This window comes from Sardina pilchardus, chromosome 8 (assembly GCF_963854185.1).
Source record: "Sardina pilchardus chromosome 8, fSarPil1.1, whole genome shotgun sequence".
NCBI lineage: Eukaryota > Metazoa > Chordata > Actinopteri > Clupeiformes > Clupeidae > Sardina > Sardina pilchardus.
Genome location: NC_085001.1, coordinates 33,817,708 through 33,837,068, shown reverse-complemented (window position 1 = coordinate 33,837,068; position 19,361 = coordinate 33,817,708). Strand labels below are relative to the sequence as shown.

The window sequence follows — 19,361 nt, the reverse complement described above, 5'->3', positions numbered from 1 at the left end:
CCACCCCGCGTACAAAGCCAAGCGGGCCGATTCAGCGGTGCGAGCGAGAGGGACGGGGTGAGCGAGACATGAAAGGCCGCTTCGCACTCGGCTGCTCATGTGGGTCAGCGCTAACTTGTTGGGGGCCGGAGACTGGGGGGATTCGCTCCCGCAGTCTGCAAAAGGACTCCCCGGCTCTTCCCAGCCAGAGCTTTGTTTGGGGGAGAGAGGAGCACTCTTTCCCAGTGCCCCCACTCCACAACCTCTCCTCCCTCCTCCTCCTCCTCCTCCTCCTCCTCCTCCTCCTCCTCCTCCCCTGGCCCCCTGTTTGAGCGCCTGCAACCACGTGATGGAGAATGACGCCTTTGTGAGGATCCACATACAAATGCAGACACACACACACACACACACACACACACAGGCACGCACATATATATACACATACAAAAGGCCCCTCCAGGACCACCAATTAGCCAAGCCCCATGGGGTGACATGGTGGTTGAATAGAGAGGGACCTTAAACCAGCCTCCTGAAAACACCCACCCACACCCTCCAAAAAGATTCACATTCAATCATTCCTCCACGTAACAGAGAGAAAGAAATACATTTGCACACACTTGAGGCGCACGCATCGCTATGAAACCCCCTACACCTTCTAGAAGACAAGTGAAGACAAGCGTGACTGATCTGTCATGTCCTTCTGCTTTGGTGCTACATCTCCATCTACATGCCATGAGCCAGGCAGACTTTTCCCCACCACATGAGAAACAAAGGTGGTTGTAGCGATAGTACTTCTACACTCATTACCAATGACCTCACTATATTGTTACACAATAACAAACCCAACTGTTAAACAGGAGTTTTGCAGCTAATCTGTCTAGTCAGAGCTGATTTGAGAAACATTCATCTTAACACACGCTTTCTGTAGAGCACACGGCCAGCATCACGTCACTCTTGGCCGTGTGTGTGAGAAACTGGACCTTGATCCGGCCGAATCGAAGCATTAGGTCTGTGATTTATCTGTGTATACCCTGGAGGAAGGTAGCAGACTCGGTGTGAGCAGGCCCGCAGCGCTGCGTGTGTGCCAGGCTTGTGAGCGGGACGCGGGCGCCGTGAGGCGTGGACCTGCTCCAGGGACCTGTCTCCTCTCACAGCGCAGCGCAGCACAGTGGCCTCCTCGCCGCCACAGAGGTGACGCTCTCGCCAACTCACATAATCCCCCTACATCCTCCATAATCACAGCGCCGGCAGGGTTGCATTCACTAAAACACACACACACACACACACACACACACACACACACACACACACACACACACACACACAGACACACAACACAGAAAAACACTCGCTGGCGTATTACGCACACTTGAGCCGAGCGGACATGCAAATTCATACGCGCGCAGGCTTGACCTTGATTCGTGTCTTATCCTATACTTCTGCAGGCAGCAGAATTGCTAATCATTGTTTACAGAGAGCAGTTGATGTAGGGCAGATCTGCACATCTCAGCCTGTGCACTGTGCTCTCTCATGGCAGCCTCCTGAGCAGAGCCCCTGTGCTGGAGCTGCATGTGCAGGAGCAACAGTCCCCCACAGCCCCCAATGGCCGCCACTCCGCTCCTCACAGCCGCGCACAAGAGTCCTTTTGGATGCCAATGAATTCCACAAAGAAGACTCTTGAAGAGCTCTTGTCTGCACACAAATGCTCCTGTTCCTGCTCCTTTAGGACAATACTCTGTTTCTTAAAACTTTCAGGTCTGTTTAGACGCACAGAGACATGCAAAATAACAATAACAACGAGACTGTTCATGTTTATAGATGTTTCAGGGTCTTCTTGATGACATGGAATAAAGACAATTCCTGACAAGATCATCCTGGTATTAGTGTTACTGAGAACTACAAGTGTTACAAAGTTGGGACAATGCCTTTGCTTGGTGTTCTCACACTGGCAGGGAGAGCTCTTGTTACAGGTGAGCTATCTGGTGGTGTTACTCAGGTAGTGTGATACCGTCTCCTCTCTTCTGCTATCTGAGACTCTGTGTACCCGCCAGAGGAACTTCGAAATCTACAAACACTGTCCAGCTCCACAGGCTGGACACAGACGACAGGAGATCTCTCCATTAACGGCGGCCAAGTCCTTGCTATCGCTGATGACATGAGTCAAGGCAAAACAAGTGGCTCACACAAGCACCAGTCCAAACACTGCACGCCCCCCTGGCCTTGGCTTCCATGGTTTTGTCTGCCTGGTGACAGTAACAAACGAGCAGGCAGAGTCGGCGCAACAATAAAAAGTCGCAGCGATCTAATTAATTTGCCTATGGAAGACGCCTCCTTCTCCAGGGAGATGCCCTGCCACATTCATAAATGCCAAGGCCAGAGTCAGGCAGTCTGCCTCTCCTTTAATTCAATATTCAAAGCTCCTCTCTCCAACAGCCACGGCTCCTCCTGCTCCACCTTCACTGGGCCATTTCAAAGCTCAGTGTGGGATCACATCAGGCCTTTCATATCCTATTCAAGCTCAGGCTTCATTTACCAACCTCAATTCCTGACCCATTCAATTTGCTTTAGAAAAATATGACCTATTGTATGAAAAGATTGTTTCTGACATGGCTCTCATTAAAATCTGGGGTGGTTCAATACGAATTCAACTCTTGTTATCTGCTTTTCCATAAGACAATGGCTTGTATATTAACCGGAAAAGCCAGTGAAGCGCACCAGGTCTGCCATAATGAAGCCTGCTTTTCTTCTCTCCCCCTCTCTGTCTCTCTCTCTGTCCTTAAGTCCATCTCTCTCACTCACTAACACACTCACTCACTCGCCGGCTTCCCTTCCTCTCCCTCTATGCAGGGTTAATGAAGCCACGTAAACACCTCTCGCTGGCCCATTCCGTAGCAGGAGGGAGCTTATGGACGGCTGCTCAGAGCAACTCACCCAAACAATAAGAATGTGAACACCGCTGTCTGCTCTCCACCGTCTCACCCCTGAGTGGCATAATGTGCAGCCTGCGGTCCACTCCGGGTCACCTCTACAGGGGGAGGGCCAGCGGGGAGCCCCCCCTCCCCCACCTCCACCCAGCACACTCTTCCTCCGCCTTCTAAATGCCACAGCCCATCGATCTGGCGCTCAGAGAGAGAGCAGGTCTGGCCCAGGAGTTTTTCATTTTGCTCCGCACTCCGTTAAACACTCTGGCCTGAGCACACGGGCCTCCCGCCTCAGTTTCCAATAAGCACAGTTTAAACAGTGGGGGTTAAGACAAAATGATCCGTCTCATTGGAGCCAATCGATTGAGACCACAGTGGGCAGAGAAGGGAAATGGCTTTGTTTGCGGTCCTGTCCCTTCAGAGGGCTCTTTGTGGATGTCTGAAGTTGGGGATGCTCTGAAAAACCACATACAAGACAAGTTTAATCAAACATATCTCATACACAGTGCTGTGCAGGCCCTGATCTATTCATGGAGGAAACACATACAAGGGAAGTGAAAGCAAGTTCTGTGTTCCAATCATTTTCTACTGGCGCCAAACAATGTAATATACTGTAGAGAAGAGAACTGCGTGGGAGAACGATATTAGATGGGAAAAGTTTAATCTTGTGGAAATGAGGGCTGAAATTCTTATGCAAATGAGGAGTGAATTTAACTCTCAAAAAATAAATAGAATTGTTTGTGTGTGTCTGATGGTTTTAAAGTTGTGGGACTATTCAATTAGCTAAAAAGAACAGTTTGGAGAGACTTGTAAGAGCTTGTTGTTGTTGTCCATGGTATACTTGCTAAATATTTAATCCTGGGCTTACTTTAATTGAATGACAGCTCTTATATAAAGACATGTGACTGGATAGCCTACTAGGTAGATGGCCTCCCAATGAGACAATGTCAGTTGTTATTGCCGCTTTAAATAAATAAATAACGGAATTGAATGGACGTCTTCCGTCATACTTCATGGAGCTTCAACAGATGTAGTCTGTTTTGGAGCAAATGAAGTGGAGACACCACATATGGCTCCAAACTGTACATATGCCACGTACCGTTTTTTTTCTAGAATCATTTTTTTAAAAATATAAATTATTCAGCTCAGCAACCCAAATGCTTGCTTTGTGGCCAGCACACCACATTTGACTTTGGCAGGGCTGAATGTGACTCTGGCCACTGTTTGGGGAACACATGCGTTCTAATGCACAACACATGAGGCCTGCATGACATGTGAGCGGAGGCAGCCGGGGAAATGCAATCGCTCTGATATCCTCTGGTGATCCAGCTCCCATCCGACCCGCGCGGACATCTGACCCGGAGCACATGTCCGGCTGTCACCCTATCCCTCTGGCCACCCGGCCCCTGAGATCTCATGGCCCTTAAATATGCAGTGGATACCACACCACTGCCTCACACATCCATATGCAAAACAGACACACACACACACACACACACACACACACACACACACACACATACACACACACACACACACGCACACACGCACACACGCACACACGCACACACACACACGCTATATATATATAAATATATATATATATATATCCCAGATAGTATGCATACTCAGACAGGCACACATACCTCCCTAAGCCTCCTCAACACAGTGCACATACAAACACACACACAGATGTATGCACACGCCTACACGCGCACACATACACACATGCACATACACACATACACATGCACATGTACACAAACAGATACACACACACAAACAAGCTAAGGCACACACACACATGCATGCACACGCGCGCACACACACACACACACACACACACACACACACACATACCAACGTAAGCCTCAGCCACTTGTGTCACAGCACAGACCCACAGCTGTCCATCCATTGTGTGGCTCTTGGATTTCTACCACCCTGCTGCTATCATCTGATGCTATCACCCCTCCTGCACTCTTCAAAAGCGCTCCCTATGCCAGCCTAACTCCAGATAGCCAATGTTAAGGCCATGCTCCTACCAGTAACAAAAGACCACGGGAGGAAACATAATTTTATGTGACTTACAATACAAGTGTGTTCTAACAAACAAAAATCAATATTGCAACAGAAAATGCCAATTACTTCCACTATGACAAATCATCAGCTATTGACCAAAACAAGGGTCATCCTAATGTCCTAATATGATTGGTTTGGTGCACTCTGGGTGGCACATAAAAGCTACTGTGTTTGTAACATGGGACAAAACAAAGTATTAACGCTTTCATTGATTATTATCTAATTTCCCACTTCATAACCTCCAAAGTGTAATACAATGCATCTGTGTGCATGAATAACCGCTACGGCAGCTATAAAAAGGCCCGGAGGTCTCACTCACTTTCCTGTGGCCGAATAAAATCAATATCTGTACAAAAACCCCACATTTCTTTCAATTTCAGTGCATTAGGGGAAGGGAGGCTCCGCCTGATAGCTTGGAGAATGACATTTGGAGCAGGGAGAGAAGAAAAAGAAAGGGCACAGCATTCCAGCTGTGAGAGAGATGAGAGGTGTGTGTGAGATCAGGATGGGGATGGACACACTGTGCGCACACACACGGGGCCTACAGGCCTCTCCTCTGACCTTTGCCATCACAAACAAAGTCCGAGGCCTGATTCTCACCTCTAAGGAACCGGCACCCTTTTGAAGGATGTTTTGGTTCCTTCTTCGCCACAGGATCTGTTTACATCAACTATTAATGACTCAATTGGGGACGAGATTAAACTGAACAATACAAACATAAGCAAACACTGGAACAATCAAAAGAGAAGGAAGTGCCAAAGTAGCTCTGAGTGCTATAGGCACCTAGACAGTGTTTGCCATGCACACAAAAGGATAAAACAACAGTGTGCGCGGTGTTCAAACACACCAACACTTATGTCTACATGCTGATACTCAATGAGGCGCCACCAGCATTACACACCAGCCAAGCAGCGGCCGGTCTTATCTGGCGCGCCACTGGCTGAGATTGCTCTCGATAGTCCTTAGAGCTCCAGTCACTGCACACCCAGCGTGGAGGACATGACAGAGGGATGTGTAAACCCAGATCCCGCCTGGGGGGAAGAGGGGTGCCGGGCGGGTGCCGGGGAGATCAAAGCCAGGTGGGGGTACAGAGGCAAGCCAGAGGGCTGGATCTGGCTCATATGTAGGTCAGGTGTTGAACAGCCGAGTTCTATATCCTGATAATGTGCCTCCCACCTCCTACAGTATGTCTCCAGTCTCCTTGTGGATTTCCCAAGAAGGAGCAACATCAGAAAAGCAACCTACCCACTACTATCTAAAACAAGAGGCCGAGACAGCTGGATTGTTTTGTGCTTTTACTGTAAAGGCTGTAGAATAGAGCAGAGTTGTTGCAGAACCTCCTCATCCTTAGAATCACTTCAAGGCGAAACGTGAAGGGGACTTTTCATAAAACAAAACTGCTGTTTGCCCGTAAGGAAACATGACATTTGTATTTGCTATTGCTGCCTGCAACTGCTCATTCATTCAAAAAAATACTATAAAAATGATATTGAGTTCCTATGACACAAAGCACTTGTTTGCAACCTTGAAATTTACTGTTTCAAATTCTTTATCTCGCCTCAGTCATAAAACAAGCGCCCCATTCCTCTCCGAGGATAACATTAATAGCAACCCTTTAATATTGAGCAATATATTTCAGTGCACCATCCCTCATGAAACACCGGCCATCGTTTTCCAGTGGAAACTTGCCTTCCATAACACAGCACAGTAGAACAACTCAAAGGACTGTTAACTATCCACAGGTAGAGACCACACATTTACACCCTGCTGTCTGCTCAATCACACCCAGGAACATCCCTCTCCTTCCATTAGGGATGAAAGGTGACACCTGTGTCAGGTCTGGAGAAATGCCTGTGTCAGGTCGTCTCCTCCCAGAGCTGACAGACACGCCTGAAACATACAACAGTGGGAGCATTGTGGTGGCGGCGCTTGCTCTCGGAGGCAGACCACGCCACATGGCTGCAATTTGTTCATTAGATCTGGCGTAAATGGGCAACAAAGAGCCATTCTTCCTTGAGCTCCGTGCGACAGGGCGAGGAAAAGTAAACCTTCCCCTTGGGGCAACCACAGACTACACAGAGCTGGCGCTAGCAACACCCAATGAGCTGCTCTGTGGTCTGACCAGACCTGACTCTATACGCAAGGTGCAGGAGGAAAAGAAACAACTGGTCTTTTAACACCAACCGGAAGCTTCTGTTTGAACTGTTTTAAAAAGAAAACGATTGTATTCTAGTTATGTAAGCAATTGTTTGTGTAGTAGGCCTCAACGTAGCAGGATCAATAGCAGTGTAAAGGGCTGCATATAGTGACCTTTTTATAGAGGCTCTCTGAACCAGAGAAAGACACGGCGGTTACAGGAGCTTTGCATGAAATGAGGAGACGTCGGTCTCACAAGGGCTGCCTCATAGAACTTTATCCCTGCTCTCCACCGGCACACTATTCCATGAAAACACACACACACACACACACACACACACACACACACACACACACCTCCCACTGTTAGACAAACGTGGGAAAACTAAGCGAAAAAGATGATGTCATCCAGTGGCTTCCCAGTTGACCTGGAGACCTGTGAGTGGCCCCTCCCTGTGCCCTCAGGCCTGGCCACAGCAGCGCTGCACCTCGAGGAAAGGTCAGCGATAAGCGAGCATGGTGGCGCGTAAATCATCAAGGGCTTGGATTACAGCCCAGTGGCACTAACAATGACATGCTCCTTTTGTTCCTAATGCAGCCACATCAAAGGGCAGCAGGGAAGGGCCCTGATTGCGGAGTGGACTGCTGTACCCCTTCCTCTCTCTAAAAATACTCACCAGAGAAAGCGCAAGTGATGAGCCCAACAAACAATGGGGCCATTTCTGAGCAAAAAGACAGCGGGACATATTTAGGAACTTTATACTGCAGCAAGTGCAGAGGCTGTTCCTAACCTGGTATTTCCTCGCTTTAAATAAACATACACAGAGATAGTATCCATGTGGTTCCCTAAAAGCCCTAAAAAGTTGTCAAGCTAAATGCTAAAAGCTGAGCTATCAACTTAAGTGCAGAGTTATCAACCCAAACGCTAAGATGTCAGCCAAAATGTAAAGGTATTACAGTAAGTAGTGCTTCCACGTCTTCCAAATGGCAGAGTTTAGCTGCTTAGCTCAGGAACACATGAAAATGATGCCCACATACCACACCATATGCTGTGTACCAGTAAGCTTTTCTTCCGCTTTAAGCCTTCTACAGGAGGTATTTGCACACCATAACAAATTCACATAATCTGTATTTGTGTTATCAGTCCACAGAACTCCCTGGTGACTGAGCAACTCTGTTTCTGGCTGTGTGTGGGTGGACTGATGCTTCCCTCTATGTTAAGCCACATGCTGAAAGAGATGGTTGTGAAAGGGAGGAGGAGGGGGTTGGAAGGTGCTGCTCATTCCTGCACTTTAATCCCACAGACACAGTCGTCCTGACACACTACTGTCGTCCTCTGATTCCTCATAACCAGAGTAGCCTAGAGGAAACCTGACGAATATGATGAGATAATTGCACACAAGACAAAATGCTGTAGAACTTTTAGTGCTGATGATCAAATGATTCTGCTGGGTCCTTCTGCAAATACGAGGGCATATGAAGCCATTTTTAAAAAAATCAGGATTGAGTCACTCCAACATGTTTCCTTCAGAACCAATGCAGGCCCCCTGAATGTCTTCATTGAGTCTGTGTGTGTTTGTGCATATATGTGAATATATAAGTCTGTGTGTGTGTGTGTGTGTGTGTGTGTGTGTGTGTGTGTGTGTGTGTGTGTGTGTGTCTGTCTTGCCCTCCAGCCTTCTGGCCCTTTCCTCTGGGCGCCCCAACACCAGTGAAGGCCTTGCAACTATGGCAACGGAATAAGAAAGCAGGCGCCATGATTAATAGATGAGAAACGCCGTGCCAATCTCACTGGGCCCGGGGATGGGACAGATGTACTCTCCTCTACCAGTCACACACACACACACACACACACACACACACACACACACACACACACACACACACACACACACACACACACAATCAAATGCCATACAATCACTGATATGTATGCAGAGACATACATACTAGAGCGGTGTAGACACGCACACCAATACACCCACTCCAACGCAGCTGAAGGTGCAAATTGACACAGAATAGAACCATGCATGCAACCATAACTACATAGAGAAAAACACACACACACACACACACACACACACACACACACACACACACACACACACACACACACACATACATACACACACAGACACACAGACACACAGACAGACACACACACACACACACACACACACACACACACACACACACACACACACACACACACACACACACACACACACACACACACACACACACACACACACACACACACACACACAGCTGAACAGCTGAGGAACACTGGACGGCTAGAGCCAGTAGAAAATGAGTGTGTGCTGCCTGCAGGCCTGGGAGGCGCAAATGGTGCAGAAGACAGCCCAACACACAGCCCCTTGTGAGACACAGTCTCATGGACACGGCGCCTACAGGCCTGCTCATCTCTCCATGTGCTAGAAGGTGAACCAAATCAGGACTGGGAAGCACATTCAGCCATCCCATACTGGCACTCTGTACTGACAGAGCTAAAGAAGCGACGGAGGTCTGGATTATAATTTGATGCTTACATTACACGCATGCTTAAAATCCAATATATCGCTGGTTGTTACAGTAATATGATACATAAGCAAGCACATTTTTGATCCTTTAAAAAACACAATTCCTTGTAGATGAGGATATAGCACTGATCGATGTCGGCCCACCTGCAAACGACAGGCTCCCAGGTGAGTCTGAGACAATCTCACACCCTCCTCTCCTCCCGTCGCCTCTGAGTGACGAGCAGCTCACTCCATTTGCACACGCGCCACCTGGCCAGGCCCCTCCTGTGAGCACGGCGCCCCCCTCACACGCTGACATCGCCCGCTGCACCCCATGCCCACGCCCGCGCCCGCGCTCCAGAGCCACAGGGCTGCCTGGCCTCTCCAACATGTGCTTATGCTAATCTACAAATGTTCAGCAGCACTCGCAATCAACACCAATGTGCAGGACTCAGCCAGAAGATGGCATTACAGCAATTATGCTCCTGTCACACTGCGTATATATAGGACAGTGACAAATTTAATCCACCAAGAGTATGCTGGAATCTAGGAAGTGACTAACTAACTTCATTATTTCATTGCAGCTGTGGTGTGAAATTGCATTATACTTGGGTGGTCGGGGAGAGTTGAAATAGTTAAGTGTTTATGGAGACTAAAACAGGCTCTGCATAATTGTCTGAGATTTGCCAATATATGCTCTACATCCACATGCTGCACACACAGTCATGACTTCCAATGAGGAGAACCATCTTGACAATGACCTCAAAAGAAAGAGAGCTTTTCCTCTGTGAGACGGGGGCGATTGTAAAGTCACTTGCACATTTCCCTTCATGGGAGTCGGCCTGCCTTATTACACAGCCCACCCTCAGAGAAGCCCTCAAACAATGAGTCACTTCAGAGGGCAATTTCATCGCAGCAATTGCACTAAAGTACCCCATTGATGAGCGGGCGACAACTCTGACACCTTTGCACCCCCACAGTATCCGGACGCGATCGATTTCAAACGCCGCCTGGGCTGAGGGCTCCGCCGAGTGAATGAGACAGCCTCACAGCAGAAGGGAGTAGGGGGGGATGGATGGGTGGGTGGGCCGCAACTGTCAACAGCGCAGAGGGAAAAATAACCACTGGCAACCATCTGGGAGCTGGAGGCTGCAAATGAGGAAGAGGGAGAGAGGAGAGAGGAGGTGGATCCAGGTGAGGAGATGACACTGAGCACTGCCAAACAGATGAACGGTTCCGAATGAGCGGAAATAATGAAGACGACGCGCCAGCCCAGTGCTGATGCTAATAACTGTTGTGCCGCACGCCTGAGCACACCAACACACACACACTTATCATGAGGTGCACACCTCCGCAAACATCTGAATGCACTTGCAAACATCAGAGAAAACAAATGCACTCGACAAGTTTATATCATCCAATCTTTGCCATTTCCCATAGATCAGATTTGTACTGCCGCACGCAGTATTGAACATTTGAGAGCACTACTGTATTGTCAGATATTGACAGCGCAATGAGCTTGTGCTTAACACCATCCCCACACCCTTTATAGTAATTGACTGCAATTCATTTAACACAGGCATTCATCAATTATTCAGCCTGAGCTAAATGTGTCTGTGTGTGCTGGCGCAATGTAAATACGGCCGCGGCACTGTGACAAATCCATATCAGTCACACGCAATGCAAGCCTCATCGCTATTGTGGGGCCAATGTGCAGATGAGGTGCTGCGGAGCGCCGCTCCCAATCAGAAATACCACGACACGTTTGCTGCTGTTTTGTGCTCTGTGTTCTTTTCAAAAGAGTGCGCCAGTCCCCAAGGCATTCACTCAGGGCTGGGGAGTCTCACTTATGCAAATGCCTGTGAGGATTTGGGGATGTTTTGACAGTATAAATGGGCAGGAAAAAAAATACAGAAAATACAAATATATAAATATATTTTGTCTACAGCCTTACAAGCTGATGTTGTCGGGCCATAATGACTTGTTAAGGGCATATCTGAATATATTTTGAGAGACTATGGATGCAAAGTTAATAGGAATAATTTACATTTCTTTCTCAGACACTGATATCTCTTGACCAAGGGTCATGTGGACCTTAAACGATAAGTAGTCTAAAATGAGTATAATCCTTCTCTGTTTTTACTGAATGAAAACCTTGCTGTCATAACATAAGATAACTATAGCTATAAAATAGCAATTATGGGTGGAAGAGATGGCTCCTCTGGGAATACGGCACAAATCTGGCTTCCTAATTCACATAAGAATAAAAAGGCGACATCCACAGCAAAGGGTCAGAGTAGCACCCTGTTTCTTACGAGTCTCTCTATCCCTGTCTACAGAATGGACATGTTCCATGGGAGTGGAGAGAATTGTTTTGTCATCCTTTGAAATAACAAGCCCTGCCACTGAGCCCCAACGTGGGATGAAGCTCCAGGATACTGACATTTCTGCACCTGTTTCCAAAGCTTGATTTCTCTTAGCTGCCATTTTGAATGGCATTGTGCTATATTAAGAATAAACTGTCTGCACCAGCATGTCCCAATTTACCACAAACAATGTGGGCAGTAAGCAACAACAATGCACTTAACAATGAGGCGCTTTCGGCAACTATTTATTCACACTTGGTGAGAAACAAAAGCACAGACAAGCTATATTCATTGGGGTTCAGGGCCATTTCTTTCATATAACTGGGTGCTTAATGAATAATACTGGAAGTGACAATATCGTGAATGAATGTGTTGGGATACAAATATTTTGCAGGAGCACAACAAGGCTAACATGAAACCAGTCGGAAATGGAGGGGAAAATATGATCTTGGGCTGAAGCAACTGCGTGAGAAGAGACATGGTTTCACGGAGAAGCATTCATCTTTGAGCAATGCCTTTGACACAGATACATACACAGTCACACCTAGTCATACGAGCACTCAGGGGCACATCTACAAGTGGAGAAACGTAATCCATCAGAGAAAACAACATGCTCCCTCCCACCCACCAATCACCTGCCACACCAACACTAGCTGCTCTCTTCCTTTGACACTAGAAGAATCTGGAGAACAACACCCTCATGAATACAAATCTAGTCTGCCACACAAAACCGGAATGCTGGAATTTGGGCATGTGCAGGGGTGATATGGCTGGGTGCCCGGCGACCCAGGGTCAGAGAATTGTGGGAAGTTCGTTTAAATATGCACCATCTTGTTTTCCGAATGATCACACATTCGGCTGCCTTCCCCAGTATGAATAGTTCAGTGAGGAGGAGACACTTGAGTTTTCTCAGCACGCCATGCAGCCTCTGTCCTTCTGCCATCCTATTTGGAGCAGAGGAGCTCTCACACACACGGACATTCAGTTGTCAACCACCCTGATGCCTCAACAAAAGTGAAGTTGAGGGAGTTGAAGCGTCCTCACTGACAAGGGTCCCACCCCATCTGACCTCGGGACCTTGAGCAGGTGACTGGACACTGCTGCCTCCTGCAAAACTGCCAGACACTCTATATCCCATCCACAGCCCCTCAGAGAATGTCTTGTACATCTTCTAATTTATGCATAACAGAGGTCTCTCTATCAGTGGCTCTGGGTCTATAAATTACACACTATCACAGGGAATGTATGGAACTAAAAAAAAGTGCGTAGCCTATGTGCAAGTTGCCACCTTTAGCCATTTTGCTTGGTGTGGAGGGGGTTAGAGAGGGCAGGGGTGGGGGTTAGTTGCCATTTGTCTCTGCCATTTTCGTCTACATGTGCGTTTCCTACAACATGAAGGACCAGTTCTGTCCTGGACGCCCAAGACGTAAAAAGTATGTTTGTAGCATATATTTCTGATTCCTACCTAGAATGCAGTTACGGACAGTCTGTTTACAATTACGAACTGTTAGGCTATACAGGGACCAACTCAGCGTCCCCTCCAGAGTGCAGTTTCTTAGGCCTACAATTATTTGAAACAAATATTAATAGAAAATGCATTAACAAATAACTCACATAATTTCCAACACAGGGGAGGGGGAACAGTTTCTTTAAATAGCCAACCAATTGACCGTCAGGAAACGATAACACGTCCCCATGCTTACAAACAACAGTAACTCCACTGATAATTGTAGCTTAATACGCCCTGTAATTAGCGCTGCGAACTGTTGTTACACTGCTCACACACCCCGTAGCTATCAATCAGTTAACCAACAGCACGCGCGAACATCGACGAAAGAACCAAATAACCACAGGTAGGTTACAAGGAGAGTTTATCTCAACATCATAGAGAAAGAAGCAGAGTAAAATCACACATAAAACAGCAAGAAAAGTTTTACAACTGTTACCAAGACTTTGTGCTCAGCCAAACGGTGCACTTGTCTTTTAGTCATAATACCCCGCGTACTCCAATATAGCCGTTATGAGGTATCAGCCTTGCGCACGCAAAGTGCATGGATAAAAACAGAGATCGAAGACAAACAACAAAGAAAACGTTATTCTAAATAAAAGCATGACATTTACATGTCTTTTCCCCGTCTGTGTGATCCACAAAAATGCGTTTGACTGATTGAAAAATAAGCAAAATATAGGCTACTTTCCTAAACATACGGTGCGTTGCCTACATACCGTGCTCTCGCGCACCTCCTCAGATCGGAATATCCATTGGAAATCCACTTGAAATGCCGTTGATGTTTTTTCCCTTTTCCTTCTTAACGTATCCTTTGAAAATAACTGAACAGAACCAAACAGACGTCCAAGAACTAACAATGGGTGGTTCGAATCATACGCGACAACGAGGCACAGTTTCTCCACTGTGTTGGCTGGTCATCCTATTTGGAGATGAAGGCTTCTTACGAGCACTCAGCCATCCCAGCTGTCACCCGCTCCACACAGGGAGGAGCCAAAGCGCAGATCGAAGCGGGGTGATGTGGAATGGGATCTTTTGTTTCGTGAGGTGTAGCAATCCTGGCTACTGTAGCATTTCATATTTTTTGCTATATTCCTTAAGTCTAGCAATTGTACCCTGCATGTTTTTCTCCGAAAGAGGAACCTTTTTGCGTATATGGTCCATGTAAATTATTGGATGTAAGACATTGTATTGGATCATTGAATAATGTTGATAGGTAGGCCTACCCAATAGCACATTATATCATTTGATTCATAGTCATTAATAATTGTCAGTAATTATTGTTATTTTTCACACTGGTAGGCCTACTTAATAGACCTACCATTGTAAGTTGACATGGAACGGTTGGCGTACCCGGTACGGTAGCCTAAATAACAGGCCCTCTCGGCGCTGATATTTCGACCCCCGAAGGCGAGGCTCGAGGCCTCCCTGTCTTTGTCTGAGAGAAAACCCTCCTCCTCCGGTGGTCCAGTCATCAACCTGGCACGGTTCTTTTAATCACCCCTGTCTGATCCCCATAATAACCAATCAGCTCCAAGAAAAAAACAATAAGGGAACTTCAGACTACTCATTTGCGCTGGAACTGGAGCAGACTGGCCACGCACCTCCCCATCTTACCCAAATGGCCCCATACAGTTCATACGACTGTACCGTTGGAAAACCACTGCCTTTATTATAGTGATTCCCTGTTGGCTGCAGCCCGCAGTTCTAAGACAAATGACAATTAAGTCTCAAGACAATAAAAACCTGGTTTCAGAGCAGCTTGCCATTTCAGTGCTAAAGGGCAATTTGATTTGCCCGAACCTGTGTATATGTATCACGTGGCAATCTGGAGGACCATCAGCTACCTAATCACTGTTGTGCATTGATGCCCTGGTGATGTGCATTGATGTGCCATATTGCGCACGCCTTATTTAATTTCGGTTATGTAAAATGGTATGCAAAGAACGAAGACACAGCACAAGCTATTTTTATTGGACCCCCTCAACACACACACACACACACACACACACACACACACACACACACACACACACACACACACACACACACACACACACACACACACACACACACACACACACACATTGTATATACGTGTGAAAGTTTAATATGAGCGTAATAGGAAAAATAGATTTTGCTATATTTGTGAGTTTAGAAGGAATCGTGAGAGACAATCCCTCAGGTGATTATGTCACTCACAACATGACATGACAAGGCTACAAATGTGCCGATTAAAAAAAATCACACAATTAACCAAATTAAGTAAAGGTAATTTTCAGTGTATTTCCCGGTTTGGTAACCTGTTGAGCAATTTCGTATACGGTTTTCCAAAAAGAAAACCAAATCGAGGAGTTGTCACCATGGGGCCAATGACATTCCTCAAACTCAAACGTGCAAGGATGTGCAGGATGACAATGAATGTGCGACATGCACTTGGAAAAGCGTTTACTTGGCTGCTACCGGAGCAGTTAGCACATTTTTGATCAGCACCGCGCTGATGTGGAACGGTACATTTCACACCGTGTAATTGGGGCTCGGAAGGATTTCAGCACAACATTCTCCTCCTCTCCACACCTCCTGTCTCGTATTTTCACTCAGAGACGTTGCTCTCCTGTCAAAACAAAGTCGATGAGAGAACCTGCCGCAGGATACAGACAATAATATTTTATTGTGTAGGCCTATATGTCCCCACTGCATTGATTTAGTTATTTTATAGTTATACATTATTTCCAGACCTGCCTTGATATATTTTGTGTACATTTCTGGAACATAATTTAATCCACATGTTATATATTGCTTCTTTCTTTTTGCAATTACTTCGATCTTTTAATTTAATAACGATAAAACACACAGTCACAATCTGACATATTAATGTACAGTATTTGTTATTTGTCACTGAATATTGAGACCTCAAATTGAATGACTCCAGCTGCCTTCCGAAAAAAAACATGTCTTTTGGCTCCATGCACTAATTATATAGTGGGGAGTTGCAGACACATACGTCAGCATTTTCAATGAACAGCAGGCTGGTGCCCCATAATGGCCAAATGTTGTAAGGCGAGACAGAGGGCAGAAGGTGGGGGTTGGGGAGGGGTGGGGTAGGGTGGGGTGGGGTTGGTGGAGAGGGGAGAAAATAAAGTTCACCCAGATACTGTATATATCTTCAGCTCGAGGTCCCTGTATTCAGGATGGGTGTGTCTGTATGTGTCTGCTTGGAGGAGGGTCTTGCGTCACGCATGAATAAGTTAGGGGCCTCAGCCTGCACTACATGGAAGTAATAGGTAATGTCATCTTAAGAGCCTGCAGTTGGGCACCTGCTGGGTGGGGGAGGAGCGGGTGGAGCTGTCATCAGGACTCTGTGTGTTAGCTGGGATCAGTCAGCTCTGCGCGAGTTCTGCTTGGGCCTGACTTATGGGATTCAAGATGTGCCAACGCTGGCAGTGCAGTTTGATAAACTTTTGCATGTGAAAAAATCTACACGTTATCCAAAAGCATTATCTGGAATCCTACACGTCATACAAAAACAAAATCTGATAAAGTGCACAGACACGCAAATAATAAAATAACCACAGAAGCCATCAGTTGAGGTTAAGATAGGCATATCTGCAGGTGACCTATAACCTAAAAAGGAGGGTTATTTATTTCAATATAACCTGTAAATATAACGCCAGTGGTAGTATCCACATATCTGTGTGTTTTCTTCTGTAAAAATGCAATGTGTGTTGAGATGTTCTCCAGAATTATTCATCCTCCTCTCCTAAAATATCTTCAAGAGCTCAATTCTCAGATGAGGACTGAGCTCATAGCATATTTTGGTTAGAAATTCCTCACATCCGATTTTCTTTTTCGGGTCCATTATTTATCCCTCCCTGTTCTCAGAGCTATCTGGGCAGCCTGCTTTTATTTATCAGTGAGGTATGTGCTAGGCCACACCCAGATCTGTGATCAGCTGTGGTGTGTGCAATCAGATGTACATACCCAGAGACACCCTCCCTCTCTCACACACACAAATACACACACACACACACACACACACACACACACACACACACACACACACACACACACACACACACATACACACACACACACACGGCCATTGTGCACACACGCACATAAGCTCTCACAGGCATACACTAGGGGGCAGGCTGTGGGCTAGACCATGTGATTTAGGAACAAGTTGCACAGCTTCCCCTGGTGAATAAATAATCTGGTTGTGAGCACTAACACACGATATAGGCTTCATCCATTTTTTAAGCTGGTGCATTTTCAGTTACTCACTGAGTGTGCATGCGTACTCTGCCTGTGAAGCAGTATCTTCTCCATTGAACTCCTGCATTTTTCATACAGCACATTGTGCTCCGTGAGTCATTCATCCTTTCCTGGAGATGGAGACGGATGGGAGATGGAATTGCTCCATTTCTAGAGGATGACTTCAGAGGAGGGATCGCTGACCGCTACATCATGGAGTCACCTCGGAGATCTTTAGGAGAGAGGGCGTCACTTCATTACATAAGAGTGCCTGGGCCTCCCCTGGAGACCTATCCTCTGTAACTCAACTTAGCACTGTTGAAGTGGACTGAAGAATTCTTTGTAAGGCTGTCACATGGCTAAGGATTCTAAGAAGACTTGTTATTCTGTTATTTTCTGCAAGCAAACATGGTTGATGTTGGGGTGATGCTATGTTATTCACAGTAGAGCACATACAGGAAGTGACACTATTCATCTGCCTACCTAGAGTACACAAAGCGGCATGTACCACATAAAACATCCTAAGGTAGAGGAGCAAAATATCCCTATATTGACATTCTATTGAAATAGATATATCACTTATCCAAAGAGGAGCATATGCCTAGAAAATAGAACATTTTGGGGGACTTTGGATTGTAAACCAAGACAAAATGCCATTTCAAGGACACATTTATTTCTCACTGTAAAGAATAAGATATGTTAGTTAGACATATTCAATTGAAAAACAAGCAGTGAATTTATCAGTACAAGAACATTCTCTCACAAGCGCATGGAGCTTGGAGTGACAGCTCGTCACAGTGTTTAAACTATGTAAAAATATTCACTTCTGCTCATTACGCTGAGACCGTGAAGCCATTTCTTTCAACAACAGGGAAACAGCCTGTCAGCCATAGACAGGGGCAAATGTGAATGACTCACCAACAGAGAGGCAACCCATGACTGCCTGCATACAGCCCTTGAGTGCCTCAGTGTCAGAAGAACAAAGATGTTTTTTATTGTATTTGTGGAAAGACGACCCAAATGACAGTTGAGTTCTAAGTTCAGCATCATAAGGAATGTAGTGATTCTGTACCAGGGCTTGTACACTGCTCTGATAGTATTAAACAATATATGAGTATGTAGCTTAATGTGGTTCTGTATATTGGGTATCGTCTTGGACACTTTTGGTTTACCACACTAAATGTTGTATTAATGCCTTTTAATATCCAGGTGATTTATACTCAATCAAATGTGTTTGAAATGATTTACATTCAAGCAGTTTCTACAGTCAAACACCCATCTCCCTCAAGGTACTTAAATGTTGCTGGGGTTATGCTGCAGCTTGGTGAGTCCCCTGTCCACTGCATGGTCACTGAAGGTGAGTCTAGTTGCATGTGCGCAGGTCGGGACTGTGCCGTAGAGATGAGCTGCGGTCATCTGAAGCTCACACATGAGACGCGCGCCAGGGTGTTTTTCGTGAGTGTGAGTTTGGCTGAGCAGCCGTGCAGAAAATGTTGTGGTCAGCACAGCCGGTGCAGGTGCACAGAGCGGTCGGCTGAACTGGGCGTGTGTGACGTGTGTGAGCTGACCTCCTCCCTCCCCTTCCTGGAGGGATATGCTC

The 19,361-nt window shown here is 46.4% G+C and overlaps 1 protein-coding gene across 4 annotated transcripts in view; it reads right to left on the bottom strand.

Moving 5' to 3' along the window:
* The window catches only part of sema6a (sema domain, transmembrane domain (TM), and cytoplasmic domain, (semaphorin) 6A), a 71,449-nt gene extending 57,033 nt beyond the window's left edge, over positions 1-14,416 (bottom strand). For 3 of the 4 annotated variants that reach the window (XM_062543713.1, XM_062543715.1, XM_062543716.1), the window contains exon 1: positions 14,227-14,416. The gene's annotated coding sequence lies outside the window, so the exon portion shown is untranslated. The remainder of the gene's footprint in view (positions 1-14,226) is intronic. The other variant, XM_062543714.1, reaches the window with a different exon arrangement.
* Positions 14,417-19,361: the final 4,945 nt, after the last annotated feature.